Here is a 13,216-nt window from a genome sequence, read left to right as displayed (position 1 = left end):
ATGCCAACCACTATTTTAACTACTTTCCATGGATTATCTCATTCAGTCCTCCCAGCAATCCCAAGAAGGGATGTAATGTCAATCACCATGTAACAGAGAAGGAAATGGAGGCCCAAGTGCTCAGGGAATGAGAAGCAAGCTGGGACAAACACAGTGCAGAAACCCTGGTATCAGAGTCTAGAACTTGTCTCTGACTTATCCCTCAGCAAAAGGAAGTCGGGGGCATTCCCTTTCTTTCTTTCTTTTGGTACTACAGGTGGAACCCAGGGTCTTGCACATGCTCAGCAGGTGCTCTACCACTGAGCTACATCCCTGGTCTTTTTTTTTTTTTTTTTTTAAGAGAGAGAGGTCCCCACTAAGTTGCTGAGGCTGGCCTAGAATTTGCAATCTCCTCCTGCCTCAGCCTCCAGGTAGCAGGGATTCCAGGTGTGTGCCCTGCTCTCAGGGACCTTCTTGTTCCTTTTTATCTCCTGTAGCTCCTAGTGAGTGTGTCTGCATGCAGCAGCCATTCAATAAATGATGATGGCTTATTAACCTTTCTTGTCTGCTTTTTCAATGGTCAGTGAAACAGGGTACTTTGAAGAGAGCAAAAGTATTGAATGGATGCTAGAGAAAATAGGCACTTAGAAGTAAGTGAGAGATGCCCTAGAAAAGTTTATTCCAAGTCTTTTTTAATCCCCTTCATTTTCTGTTTTTCAGATGGGAATCCTACTATGTTGCCCAGGCTGGTTTCAAACTATTGGACTCAAGCAACCTTCCTGCCTCAGCCTCCAGAATAGCTGGGATGACAGTCATGCACCACAGTGCCCAACTCCAAATCTTTTGAGAAGTGTTTGGGACTGAGACTTCAGGGAGAAAACACGTTTCATAAAAGTGATGCAACCAAAACACTTTATTAACTACTCTTCTTTCTTCTGTCTTCTATTTATAAGAGAAGTTGCAATAAAACAGGCTCCTACAAAGACCGATATTGAACATGTACCTTTTAAAAGGTTCTGAGGCATCAGTGTAGACTCAATTTCACCTCTACCCTTCTGTCCACATCTCCAATCCCAGATGGTGAGAGTCCATGCCTGTGGTAACTTCTGGTCAGAACCCAGAAGGTTGAATTCCTTGCTCTGTGCTTGCTAAGATGGGAAAATAGACTCTTCTTTTGAGAGAAATCTCCTGATTCTAAGAGAAACATAAAGGATTCTTTTTTTTTCTCAAGTTAATATTCAGTTCATAAAAATGGAGTTTAGGAGAAATTCTCCAAGCTTTGAATTTTTGAATCAATTTAACTTTTACTACAAAAGCAAATCTGAAACCACAAATTAATTGGGGAAGAAGGGACACACTTCACTAAGGATTTTTTACTTAGCTAGAGACGCTGTTGTGGTGCTTCTTAAATCAGAGAGTATTTCTGGTACCTTAAAATCATTTCATTCTGTGAAAGAGAACATTCTGGCTGGGCATGGTGGGGCACACCTCTAATCCCAGTTGCTTGGGAGGCCGAGGCAGGAGGATCACAAGTTAAAAGCCAGCTCAACAACTTAGTGAGACCCCTTCTCAAAAGAAAAGAATTAAAAGGGGTGGGGGTGTGGCTCAGTCGTTAGGCACTCCTGGATTAACTCCTCAGTACAAAAAAGAAGGAAAAAAAGAAAGAAAGAGAGAACATTCAATTTGTGAAGTCTGGCACAATATACCTGGCCACTTGAGATCCCTGGAACTGACATCATGTTAATTCTGGGAGGGAATTTGAGTCTCCACTCTTCACTTTAGAAAGGAAGAAACTGTGGCCTGGAGAAATTTCCTGACTTTTCACAGTGCAAAGTCCAGTGTCCAGTTTTCTCCCATTACTGTGCCTCATCTTGTGTCCAAGATCTGGGACTCCTAGTTGGAACTCGACCTGGTCCTCAGCTGCCGTCAAGGATGCTTAGTCAGTGATCCCCTTTTTGGATTTCATTTGTGCTGTTTCTTTGTTTTATTATGGAAAACTTTCAAACATTGAAGTAGAGAATATACTCTAGCTCACTCCCATGCACCCCTCACCTGGCTTCTACAGTGATTAACTACAGCCAATACCCAACCCTGTTTCCCCTCCAGCCAGATGATTTTAAAGCAAATCCAAACCTCCTATCATTTCATCTGTGACTACTCCATGTGTAACTGTGAGCAAAACCTCTGATACATACATGAATATCTGCAATCATAATTTAAAAATCAACAATAATTCCTTAGTCTCATTGAACTTCCCATATTCTTTGTCTCTTCTTCTCTGTCTCTGTGTCTGCCCCCCACTCTGTAACTAGTTTGTTAGAATCAAAATCCTAACTCAGAGATCAGGTCAGGTTATCAGGCGGGACCACTGTCTGGTCATTCAAAGTCCTTACATGAGATTGTTTGCTGTACTAAAATACAGAATAAGGACACTTTGCCTGAACTGTAGAGTACGCTCATAAATGCCTTCATGTTCCATAAGCTTCTTTGAACATAACATGCATGTCAGATAGGGTAGATAGGTCATGTGCCTCTGACACAGGAAAAATGAGGTCCAGAGATATTATGAGATCCAATTTATGGTCAAATTAATAACCATGTTTCCTGAACTTGGTTCTTCTTACTGCAACAAAATCTCACGAAGGCCTCATCTTATTAAAATTATAACTTCTAATTTTGTGGGGCTCGTTAGGTTCCTGTCCTCTTCTAAACATTTCATAAGTAGCCTCTCATGTCGTTTTCATAACAATCCCATGAAGTAGGTGCCTTTATTCTCATTGTGCTGGTGAGGAATGCCAGGCCCAGAGAGGTTGAAACATTTTCTCAAGGTCACCCAGCACCAGAATCCAAACCCACACATGATTCAGGAGCTCATGGTGATGATGATTTCTATAGTACACTGGTATCACAGACTAGTACACACATACAAATATGCACATGCAAGGCAACTGTAATTCTCAGTGTTAAAAAATGAACCTGGGCTGGGGATGTAACTCAGTGGTAGAAGGCTGAGGTCACACCCATGAGGCCCTAGTTTTGAGCTCTGTTTCTGGAAAAAAAAAAAAGTCCTTCAGTTTATTTCCCTCTTTTTAGGAAGTGACTTTAAATGTGAGATAAATTCACATTTAAAAAATGTCCTACTATCCAGACATTTCATAGACACGGAGGTGATTTTCCCTTATCCTAATTTGTGAAGTTCCACAGGACTAAGTAATCAAGAGCTCAGGACCGTCTGCCCTCACCTCACACGGCCAGTGGCAGTGCCACGGGGTCCCCACCTAGGCCTGGCCCTGCTCACTCTGTCTTGTGCTTTCAGCAGCATTCAAAGCCCTTTTTAGAAAATGTTGCCTGGTCTTCTGTGGCCTTGGATGGACAAAGTTTTCCACTAGACTTTTTTTTTTTTCCCCCAGCCACACTGGCCCTTAAGAAGATGTTACTCAGGCCTCCACACCTACTTCAAACATTTTTAGGGGCCCCGTCTGGGGGCCTCGTGCACCATTGCCAGGAACCCTACAGAGAGGAGGAGCCCAGCCTCGGGGCCTGCCCTGTCGCCTGCCCGCCCTGTTTGCTGAGACCTGGTGGAGCTGCCCTGTTTGCTGAGACCTGGTGGAGCTGTGCTGTCAGCGAGCTGGTTCTTTTTCTCGCACCACCCCAAACAGCGTGTTCCTGCGAGGCAGCTGTTGCTTGTGGGGCCTTCTTCCTGCCCCAGCTACTTTTCCCATGTCTCTGTCCCTCGTGTGTCCCCCCTTCCTTTCTTAAGGGCTTCCCCCCGAGTCTTTCGGTCACTGAACAGCTGTGCTCTGATATTAGATAGAATGTTTTCTGTCCCCACCACGAGCTTATGAACAAAAGGGTTTTAAGAACCCTGATAAATGAACAAGGTCTCTGGGAAGATGAAATGTTACCAACATTTCAAACAATCAAAATCCTTGTGCATCTTGAGAGTTTGCCCTTTCAAAGCCGTGCGGGGCGGGTGTTTTGTCTTGGAGCCTTGGAGACCGGGTTTTTCTTTTTTTCAGTCTTCCTATCGACCTGACATGGGAAAGCTGGGCAGAGGATGGTCCCTTTGCTGGTATCAAAGCCCTGGGATGGCTTTCCCATCGGCTGTTTGTGCTGGTTCGAGGCCCCTCTGGGGAGGTTCAGGGGGTCCCATTGGCAAAGAGAGACGAAGGCTGGGCTTTTTGATGTTGAGGTCCTATCTTTTCTCCAAGGACATAGCTACCCCTGATGAAGTGCTACCTGTTTGCAGGTGCTATGCCAAGAATTGTATGTGTGTGTGTGTGTGTGTGGGGGGGGGGGTAATTGGGAATTGAGCACAGGTGCACTTAACCACTGAGCCACATCCCCAGCCCTTTTTATTTTTCTTGAGATAGTGTCTCACTAAGTTGCTTAAGTCTTGCTAAGGTGCTGAGGCTGGCCTTGAACTTGCAATCCTCCTGCCTCAGCCTCCTGAGCTGCCACACCCAGCTGCCAAGTGCTTTTATCTGCACAGCAAACTAGCAATGTCTTCTATGACTGCGTCACTATCCCTGACTTTCAAAAGAGGACAATGAGAGTTGAGGAAGCTTAGCAGCTTGCTCAAGTTTGCTCCAAGTGGAGGAACTGGTATTCAAATCCCAATTTTTTTTTTTTTGAATTTTAATTTTTTCCTCTGAACCCTCTGTTTTCTTTGGTAATCATGAATTCTCTGAGTGTCTGGCTACACCAGGGGACTTGTAGCTTGTTCAGCCTTCCTACCTCCTTATAGGAACTCCTAAACCAAGGGGGCTGTCCTTTCTCTTCTCTACTCCCCCTGCCTGTCTCCCGTCTCCACTTCTCGAGTGTGTATATCTGGCTTAATTTCTCTTTTCCACTCCACCCGAGTCTTAGGTCACTTGCCCTGGTTCACTGGCCACCCAGTCCAGGGTCCCAACCAGACGTTCACTCCCCAGTCCAAGCCTCTTCTTGGTCCTGCCTTACATGGGAACACAAAGGTCAAGGCTTAAAGTAAAATGACAGATGGAAAGAAAAGCCTCCCCCCGTGTGTGGAGCTCCGTGAAATCCTTCATTATGGGATTTCCCTTGTCGGGGCTGCAGCAGAAGCCTCAAGGCTCACGGCAAAAATCGACAACACATCAGGGCACTGTGCACGCAGACCTTTCTCGTCACAGTCACAGGACGTCTGATGAGTGGTCCCAGGAGTGGGGGCAACAGGGAGATGGGGCAGGATGAGGAAAGAGAGGGAAGAAAAGAGGGAAATGATCGGCATCATGACTTCATTTCCTGCCCCTTGGCACCATGCCTGCTCTGCCCCACAGAGACCCCAAAAAGAGGCCTTTTAAAAATGCAGCAGGAAGGACTTAGGCAAGACCCCAGGAAGTTCATTGAAACCATCCAAGTGTATAGATCCAGGAAGAGATCAGTAAGGCATCTCCTTCTCTGAAGATCTTGCAGATGAGGATTCAGACTGACTCATCATCTGGGGGAATTCAGGGTTGGGGCTGAGCTGAGGTAGAGGCTTGGACTCCGTGACTGACTCTCTGAATTCAGGGGTAAATAGTCCTGGGCTGTCCTCAGAGCCTTCTCATCTCACGATCACATCAGAAAGTCCACACGAGGGACCACCAAGTGGTGTACAGAGCAAGATTTGGAAACTCTCTCTCCAGCCCCACTTGTCTGTGACCTGGCCTCTCCTCCGCCGCCCGCCTTCTTCCTGATCCTTGGTCATTTCCTTTACCTTACTTTCGAAGCTTCCCATTACCTTGGAAAGGGTTTCATTCTTTACAAGAGACAGGAAGGCAGGTTCTGGTGCCTGGACAAGGTGAGGCTGCCCGAGAGCCAACTGCTGTCCCTCAGCTGCCCTCTCTGCTCCCTAAATGAGGGGGGCCTCTGGGTTCTTCTGTGCTAGGAGAGGCGATGGAAAGCAAAAAGACATTTTCACAGTGGCTTCTGGGAACACACTGAGGAGTCTCTTGTCGGGTACGTGATACGTGGTGGCAGTGACTATGTGGCAACAGGAAGGTTCCACGGGGGCCCGTACCCTCTAACAGCCCCGGTCCTCTCACCTCTGTAGTCTCTGCTTCTCCTGGGGCCGAGAGGGGTCATCTGTGTCATCCTGCTTGCTTCTTAGAGAAACCAGGAGGATCGAGTGAGATACAGTTCGGACAGCCCTTTGAAAGGTTCCAAAGGACACTTACATGCGATTGCTGCTCTTTTGGATTTCAGGGAGTGGAGGAATAGGAACCAACAATAGGCCACCCCATCCCCCTCTGCCAGAATTGGCCAAGCCTCTGTAGTTGCGGTGGCCGTGCCCTGCCAGAAGCTGTGGGAGGAGAGGGGCTTCAGAAGCCAGCAGCAGTTGGAACTCAGAGAGGAGTGTGGCCGCCTGAGCCTGTGGCCAGCAGAAACCACCCACCTCCCTGCTCGCCTGGCCTGCTCCAAACCCCAGGAAAGCCAGAGTTTCTGTGGAAACTGAAGCTGTGCCTGCTGGACCGGGCTGGGGTGGGGGCAGGGGGCTGCGTTCTGCCAAATGGTGCCAGTGGGCCTGGAGGGGGAGCGACAGCTGGAGGGTAGGGACCTAGAGGCAGGCAGGGGCCTGCTCCTGCCAGCCTGGGCTAGGCCTGGGGACTGCCGCCTGCTCCCAGCTTAGCCCGTTCACCGGGTTTCTGAGCGAGCAGGATGAGGCTTGGAGAGCCTGTGGGTAGGATGCCGGAGAGGTCTGGGAGCATCAGGCAAGGCAGAAGGTGCTCACCACCCATGAAAACCAGCAGGGGGGTGGAGCTGCTCCAGGCAGCCCTGGCCAGCTCTGCTTCCAATGGAGAGGCCCTTGCTCGGCCAGAGTCAGACCTGCTGCTCCTGGTGTGCGAAGACCCCCATAGCCCTTCTCTGCTGACCCCAGACACACAGCTCCACCCCCAGGAGGGCACCCAGATGGTGGAGGCTGTCCTATCTGCTCCTGTGGGCACATGTGCTCCTGGAGCCTCTCGGGTCTTCCTTCTGCTGGGCCGTCTAGCTGAGAAGGGTGGTTCCCAGGGTAGGGGGCCGGGAGACCGAGCCCACGTGAAAGATCTACCTGAGGGGTGACTGCTACCGTGTCAGCGCTCTGGGCTCTTAAGATCAGTCCCTCTGACAGTTTCATCCTCCTAGACACTGGGTGGCAGTTTTTATGGCCTGGCCCATGACATCAACTGGCCTCTTCTAAAAGAACCGACATCTCTTGCTGCAGTACACAATAGTTTAAGAGCAATTTGAACCACACAACATGATGTTAAAAACAAAAATGTACAGCTTTTTCTACAGATGGCCATTGAACCAATGACCGTGACTTCACTGGCTCAAGGAGTCCCCAGTGTTTGTTTTGACCCCATCACTGGTCATTCTGCCCCACCCCCTCCTCCCCAGGCTCCTCCCCACCTTGGCTTTGGGAGAGTAACTTTGCCTTTCTGATCCCCTCTTAGGCTGTTTTCTGTTGCTAGAACTAAAAAGTAACTGGATAATTTATGGAGAGTAGAGGTTTATTTACATCATGGTTCTGGAGGCTGGCGAGTCCAGGAGTGCCGGGGTGGCACTCTAGCATGGCAGAGGGCAACACGTGGCAAGGCAGAGTGAGCATGCTAGCTCAGGTCTCTCTCTTCTTGAAAAGCTTCTGATGGCATCATGGGGGCCCCACCCTCATGACCTCATCTAACCCTAGTTGCCTACCAAGGGCCCCAGACTGTCCATTTTGCCTCCAGGCTTCCCAAATCTCCCGCCCCTCTCCTTTGATTGACATTTTCACTGTTTCAGGAAGGGGTCAATCCTTCGCCATGGTCTTTCCAGAATGTTGCACCGGCCTGGAGGATGCCCCTCTCCATGGCTGCATTCTCCCTCTAAATGGCCCTCGGAGAGTGAAGGGACTTGCTCAGGCAGCTGGTCAGGGATGGAGCCATTATTGGAACCCAGGTCTCCTTGATCCAAAGCCACTTTTGTCTCATTGCCTAACACTTCTCACTCCCCTCACTCAATTACTCACACACCTTGAAGATGCCGTTCAGTTTATGGCCTATCTTCCTTTCCCTGCAGGGTGTCCTTCCAGCTGGGCAGTCGCCAACTGCTTAGGAGAGCCTTGGTCACGAGGCACGTGCTCAGGTTTCTTAACCTTTCTGAAATCTTCCCAGTCTTCCCCGAACAGTGCATGGCGCCAGGTGCAGTGTGATCCCAGCAGTTCCGGAGGCTGAGGCAGGAGCATCACCAGTTCAAAACCAGCCTCTGCAACTTAGCAAGACCCTAAGCAACTCAGTGAGGCCCTGTCTCTAAATAAAATACAAAAAAGGGCTGGGGATGGGGCTCAGTAGTGAGTGCCCCCAGGATCAATCCCTGGTACAAAAAAAAAAAAAAAGGAAAAAAGAAAAAAACTCAGTGCATAGTAACCTGGATCAGCATCTTCTCCATTCTTACATTAGTCTGTCAGTCGCATCAGTCACTTAGCATCCTTTGCTGTCTCTGGGGAGCTGTAAGAGCCAGAGGACAGCAAATGTTTTACCTGTCATCCATCCCTGTACGGCAACTGGTGCTTACATGTATTGAATGATTTATCACAGTGCCAAGTATGGATTATCTCATTTACCTTTCCTAATAACCATAGACAATATTATTTACCACCTTTACAGATGAGGAAATTCAAAGTAAGGGAGCAGTAGCGGCTCTAGAATTTTAATCAATAGGAGGAATTTATGGAATTTAATCTGGTTGCTGGGGTTCCAGAGGATTTTGCCCTGAAGTTGAGATTCATTGGGCCTTCTGTTTACTTTGCACATTATATATTTTGGGGACTGTAGACCTCCCTTCTGGAGAAAAGTGTAGGTCATGGCTCAAGATCACATAGCTGGGAAGTAGCACAGTCAGGACACCACCCTGGAGAGCTGCTGGAGGTCACCTGAGATAGTAGCCAGTAGGAGGTTAGTTAGAGGTTAGTTAATGCCAAGTCACTAATGTGTCATTAACATGGAGTTTACAAGCAGAAACCCAAAGGCCCCATTTTTTTTCTAGTTTATTGGTTAATAGGGGAAATAAGTCATTAAAATGTACATAATGACACATACAGAAAAAAAAAAAAGAGCACACCCAGCAGGTGCAACAAAATAGCAGCTGGGCAGAAATCTTTATGTGGCATGGCAGAGCTGCTGGGTAAGGGGCCTTGGGTAAATATATTGGTTTCTAGCTGGGCATGGTGGTGCACACACCTGTAATCCCAACCACTGGGGAGGCTAAGGCAGGAAGATAGCAAGTTCAAGGCTAGCCTGGGCAACTTAGCAAAATCCTATCTCAAAATAAAAAGTAAAAAGGACTGGGGATGTGACTCAGAGGAAAAGTGACCCTGGATTCAATCCCTAGTACCGGAAAAAAAAAAGTTTGTCTCTAGTTATAGGTGTGTATATGACTCAAGGTGTTTGTTGTTGTTGTTTTTGGTACCAGGGATTGAACCCAGAAGCTCTTAACTACTGAGCTACATCCCCAGCACTTCTTATTTTTTTATTTCGAGACAGGGTCTTGCAAAGTTGCTTAGGCTTCACTAAGTTACTGAGGCTGACCTTGAACCTGCAAACTTACTGTCTGAGTCGCTGGGATTACAGATATTGCCACCATGCAGACATGACTCAAAGTTTTGAGGGGAGGCTATGCTTCCTATTTCATGGTCAGTTACCTGCCCTACTGACCACGTGGGTTCTGACTTCCTCCTTTATGTAAAGAGGATGTCAGCTTCAATGGTCTCAAAGTCCCCTTCTAGCACTGAAACTTTATGGCTAGTTTTGTTTTCAAAGCAGAAAATACTTAGAACCCTTAGACTCTTATCTATTCCCATGACTTTTTAAAAACTCAGAGAACAGCCTCTCAGACATTATCAGGTGGAATCTCTGTTTTGAGACTTGTCTGTAGCCAGGTTTCATCAGAAATCAGCTTCCCTCCCTCCCTATCCCCGGAAAACTTAGATAATCGTTAAAGTTAAGAATCTTTTTTTTTTTTTTTTTTTAAGTCATAGAATTCTTTAAGTTACATGGAATTGGTTTAGGTCTCTTCCTGATTTTACATTCTTGGGGCCAATTCCTCCTTAGGATAGTGTGGGTGACTTGACGGTGGCTGGAGGAAAAGCCGGTTGTGTATTTCCCCTCTCAGGGAAGCTGGGACAGCTTTATTCCAGCCAGGGCCACCATTCCTGCCCAGTCAGATTTTGAGTGTTGAGAATCCAGCTGCTTCCCAGAAGCCAGTCCACCCTACCCCCCTTTGGAGACTGAGAGAGTAATATTTAATGACTCTGGTTCCAAGCCCAAGGATCAGGGTTGCATAGGGGCGAAGGTTACCAATATTCGGAGTCTAGGGGGCCAGGGGCTGCCTGGGAAACCCTTGAAGCTGCCAAGTGCCTTACATCCAAGGATCCCAGTGGTATTCTGAGGAAATGGGAGGGGGGTGGCATGCAGCAGTATTGGGAGAAGGCCCACTGATGGGAACTAGCACTGTCAAGGCTCTGGGCTCTGTGACTGTCCGGGGCCACTGAGTGCTCTCTCTAGGGGCATGCAGGGGAGCCTGTCTTGAGAGCTTCCCAGGACGGAACAGGTATACAAGTGGAAGAGAGTGAACCTGGGCTGTGCCCCCAAGTGGGACAAGAATCCTTATGGCCTGCTGTGGAGACACCCTTCCACAGGGGAGATATTTTAGACATTCATTTGACAAATCATTCATCTGTGCTAGAGATGGATTACCAAGAATACTAACTTTGTATGTTTTATTTCCAGCTGGAATAAAGTTGAAGTTTAGTGTGGTAAATTTGGAACCAATCTTTACAAGGATACTGAAGAGGATTCCAACAAGGGAAGATCGGCATGCCCATCATGTCTTCTAGGCTGTCACTACTGCCTGTCCCTTTTCTCCAGCAGCAGAAGAAAGCAGAGCCATGGGGTTTGGGGAGCAGGGAGAGGAGAGAAAGTTGCTTCACAGGGCTGGCTTAACTGGCTTCCTCTCCTCTTCTGGAACCATGGAGCTGCCTGTGAATCTGTAACTCCGTCCTCCTGCCTGGTTGGGCACCTGGGTGACCTTAGCCAGTTTCTTCCAGCCTGGCTTCTAAGCAGTCCTTTCCTCTTGGGTTTAGATGCTTCTATGGGCAGATGAGCTTATGCCTAGGATTTCCTGCTCAATCTCATGGTTCCTGAGTTTGAATTTAACCTCTTAGCACATTATGGTCTCATCTACCTTAAGGGAAAGATGGTCTCATTGGGAGCAGCACCAGTTGCTCTTCCAACACAGGCAAAATGCCATCAACCACACTTTTCCATTCCTCCATGTGGGATACGCCAGGAGTGTCTTGGGGAAAACAAAGAAGACAGAGAAAACAAAGATATGGAGAAAACAAAGAAGATGAGACCCGTATTCTTACAGCTCAGAGTTTCTTGGGGGACACAGGTGTATGTAAAACTATGATACTGAGAGGAAACGTAGCCCAAGTGAGAAACGACCCTGCAAGTGCCCTCACTAGCTCCATGTTCTAATGAGCTTAGTTGAACCACCAGAGGAGAAGGTGAGCATAGTTATTCTCGGGGCGGAGGTACAAGCTGACCGACAGAACCAAAAAGTAGCTGGAACTTCTGCTAGGCCACCTGAGGTCCAGAAGCAATTCCATATAGCAAAGAGCATGCTCAGACCCAAGACTCAGGATACCCAGACTCCAGTTGGGTCTGCTGTGAATAAGGTAAGCAATGGCTGGATGGACAGTTCATTCAACAGATTTATTGAGCACCTGTTAATAGACGTGGAGATCCAAAAGAAATAAGACCCAGACTCCGTCCTCAGGGATGCTCACAAGTAAACAGGTTATTTCCATGATAAGGATCCATATGTTCCTTCCTCCCAGGTCTGTGACTTCCTTATTCTATGCCTATGTTTCTACAAATCAGACTTAAATGATAGTCAGGATGCAAAGCCCCAGGCACAATTCCCTGGGCTAATTTTTTCTCCTCAGATGAGAAAAACTGCAGATGGCCCCAGAACCCCTGCTTCTTCCTGAACACCTTCAACCCACAGGTATCTTGCCTGCATAGCCACATAAAACCTCATGCTCACTCTGGGTTGGAAATCAGGGTTTGAACAGAAGCTGGCAGCAAGGGATGGGTCCTGTAGGCATGGGTGCACTCAGGAGGACAGATGCCAGAAAAGGCCTCGATTCTCCTGAGAACGCTTATCTCCTGGCCTGTCCTGGACAGCAGAGTCTTGCTCTAAGTGTTCTCTGAAATGCGGCTGCCCTCCAGATACCCGGGCTCCCAAGGGTTGAGGAAAACCCCACCGCCCTGAAGAGGAGTCACGTGGAGCACACGGGGCCCTGGGCTCTGAGGCATACAGACAGGCTCTGAACAAGGAAAGCCCCCAGGACTCAGGGCAGACACCCACCACCCTGCCTCTTGGCCTCCTCACTCTGTGCTTTTTCCCAGCCCACATTCCTAATGCAAACCAGATGCCACCGCACCCCCACCCCCACCTCGCCCTTCTCCTTCCACTCCTGGAGTCTGCGCATGGGCTCGACTCCACCTTGGAAACGCCAGGCCTTCTCTCCATCAGCCTTGGCCTCTTCTAGCAACAGCTCACTGCCTGGGCACTGCCTCCCAGAGGCTTTCTGAACTTCTTTGTGATACCTAGCACACCATTTCTCAGACCTACTCAGTACTAGAGCTCTTTGGACTCTCATATGGAAAGCTCAGGCTCCCTTCATCTCGTGTCCCCTCTCGGTGCCTCTTTCCTGTGTTGCACGACCAGTGAGAAGACCGTCAGGCATGGACACAAGGGGCCTGAGCATCAAAGGCAAGGGTATCCCCCATGGGGTGCACATGCCAGAAGGGTCAAGCAAGATGCACTGGGTTGGGAAGAAAATAGTAAATTTCTATTGATTTTAAAAACAACACCGTAAGGCAGGAGTTTTAGTTAATAATCCTGTATCAAAATTGGTTCACTAATAGTGACAGATGTATCATGGTAATGTACCATATTAATAATAAAAATGGGGCCTGGGGAATATGAGACCTGCTGTACTATTCTTGTAACATCTCTGTAGATGTAAGCTTATTCTAAAATAAAAACTTAATTAAAAGATCATCCTTTTCAGTTCCTGTGTTGTGTGTGTTCTATGCTGCAGACAATGTTGTTATAAAAATACAACATAGTTAAAGTACAGCTTCAGTGGCTTGACAGCGGTACCTAAATTAGACAGAAGTGTCTAGAAACAGACAGATAGGCTGAT

At 47.9% G+C, this 13,216-nt stretch overlaps 1 long non-coding RNA gene across 1 annotated transcript in view; it reads left to right on the top strand.

Annotated features, from left to right (window-relative positions):
* The window catches only part of LOC131424253 (uncharacterized), a 36,862-nt gene extending 23,863 nt beyond the window's left edge, over positions 1 to 12,999 (top strand). Inside the window, exons 2-3 of the long non-coding RNA XR_009226970.1 lie at positions 700 to 1,918; positions 10,728 to 12,999. This is a non-coding gene — a long non-coding RNA (uncharacterized LOC131424253). The remainder of the gene's footprint in view (positions 1 to 699; positions 1,919 to 10,727) is intronic.
* Positions 13,000 to 13,216: the final 217 nt, after the last annotated feature.

The sequence above is a fragment of the Marmota monax genome, unplaced genomic scaffold, assembly GCF_021218885.2.
Source record: "Marmota monax isolate L192 unplaced genomic scaffold, Marmota_monax_Labrador192_F-V1.1 WCK01_AAM20220418_F8-fsc00512, whole genome shotgun sequence".
Classification (NCBI taxonomy): domain Eukaryota; kingdom Metazoa; phylum Chordata; class Mammalia; order Rodentia; family Sciuridae; genus Marmota; species Marmota monax.
This window is presented reverse-complemented; position numbering and strand designations above follow the sequence as displayed.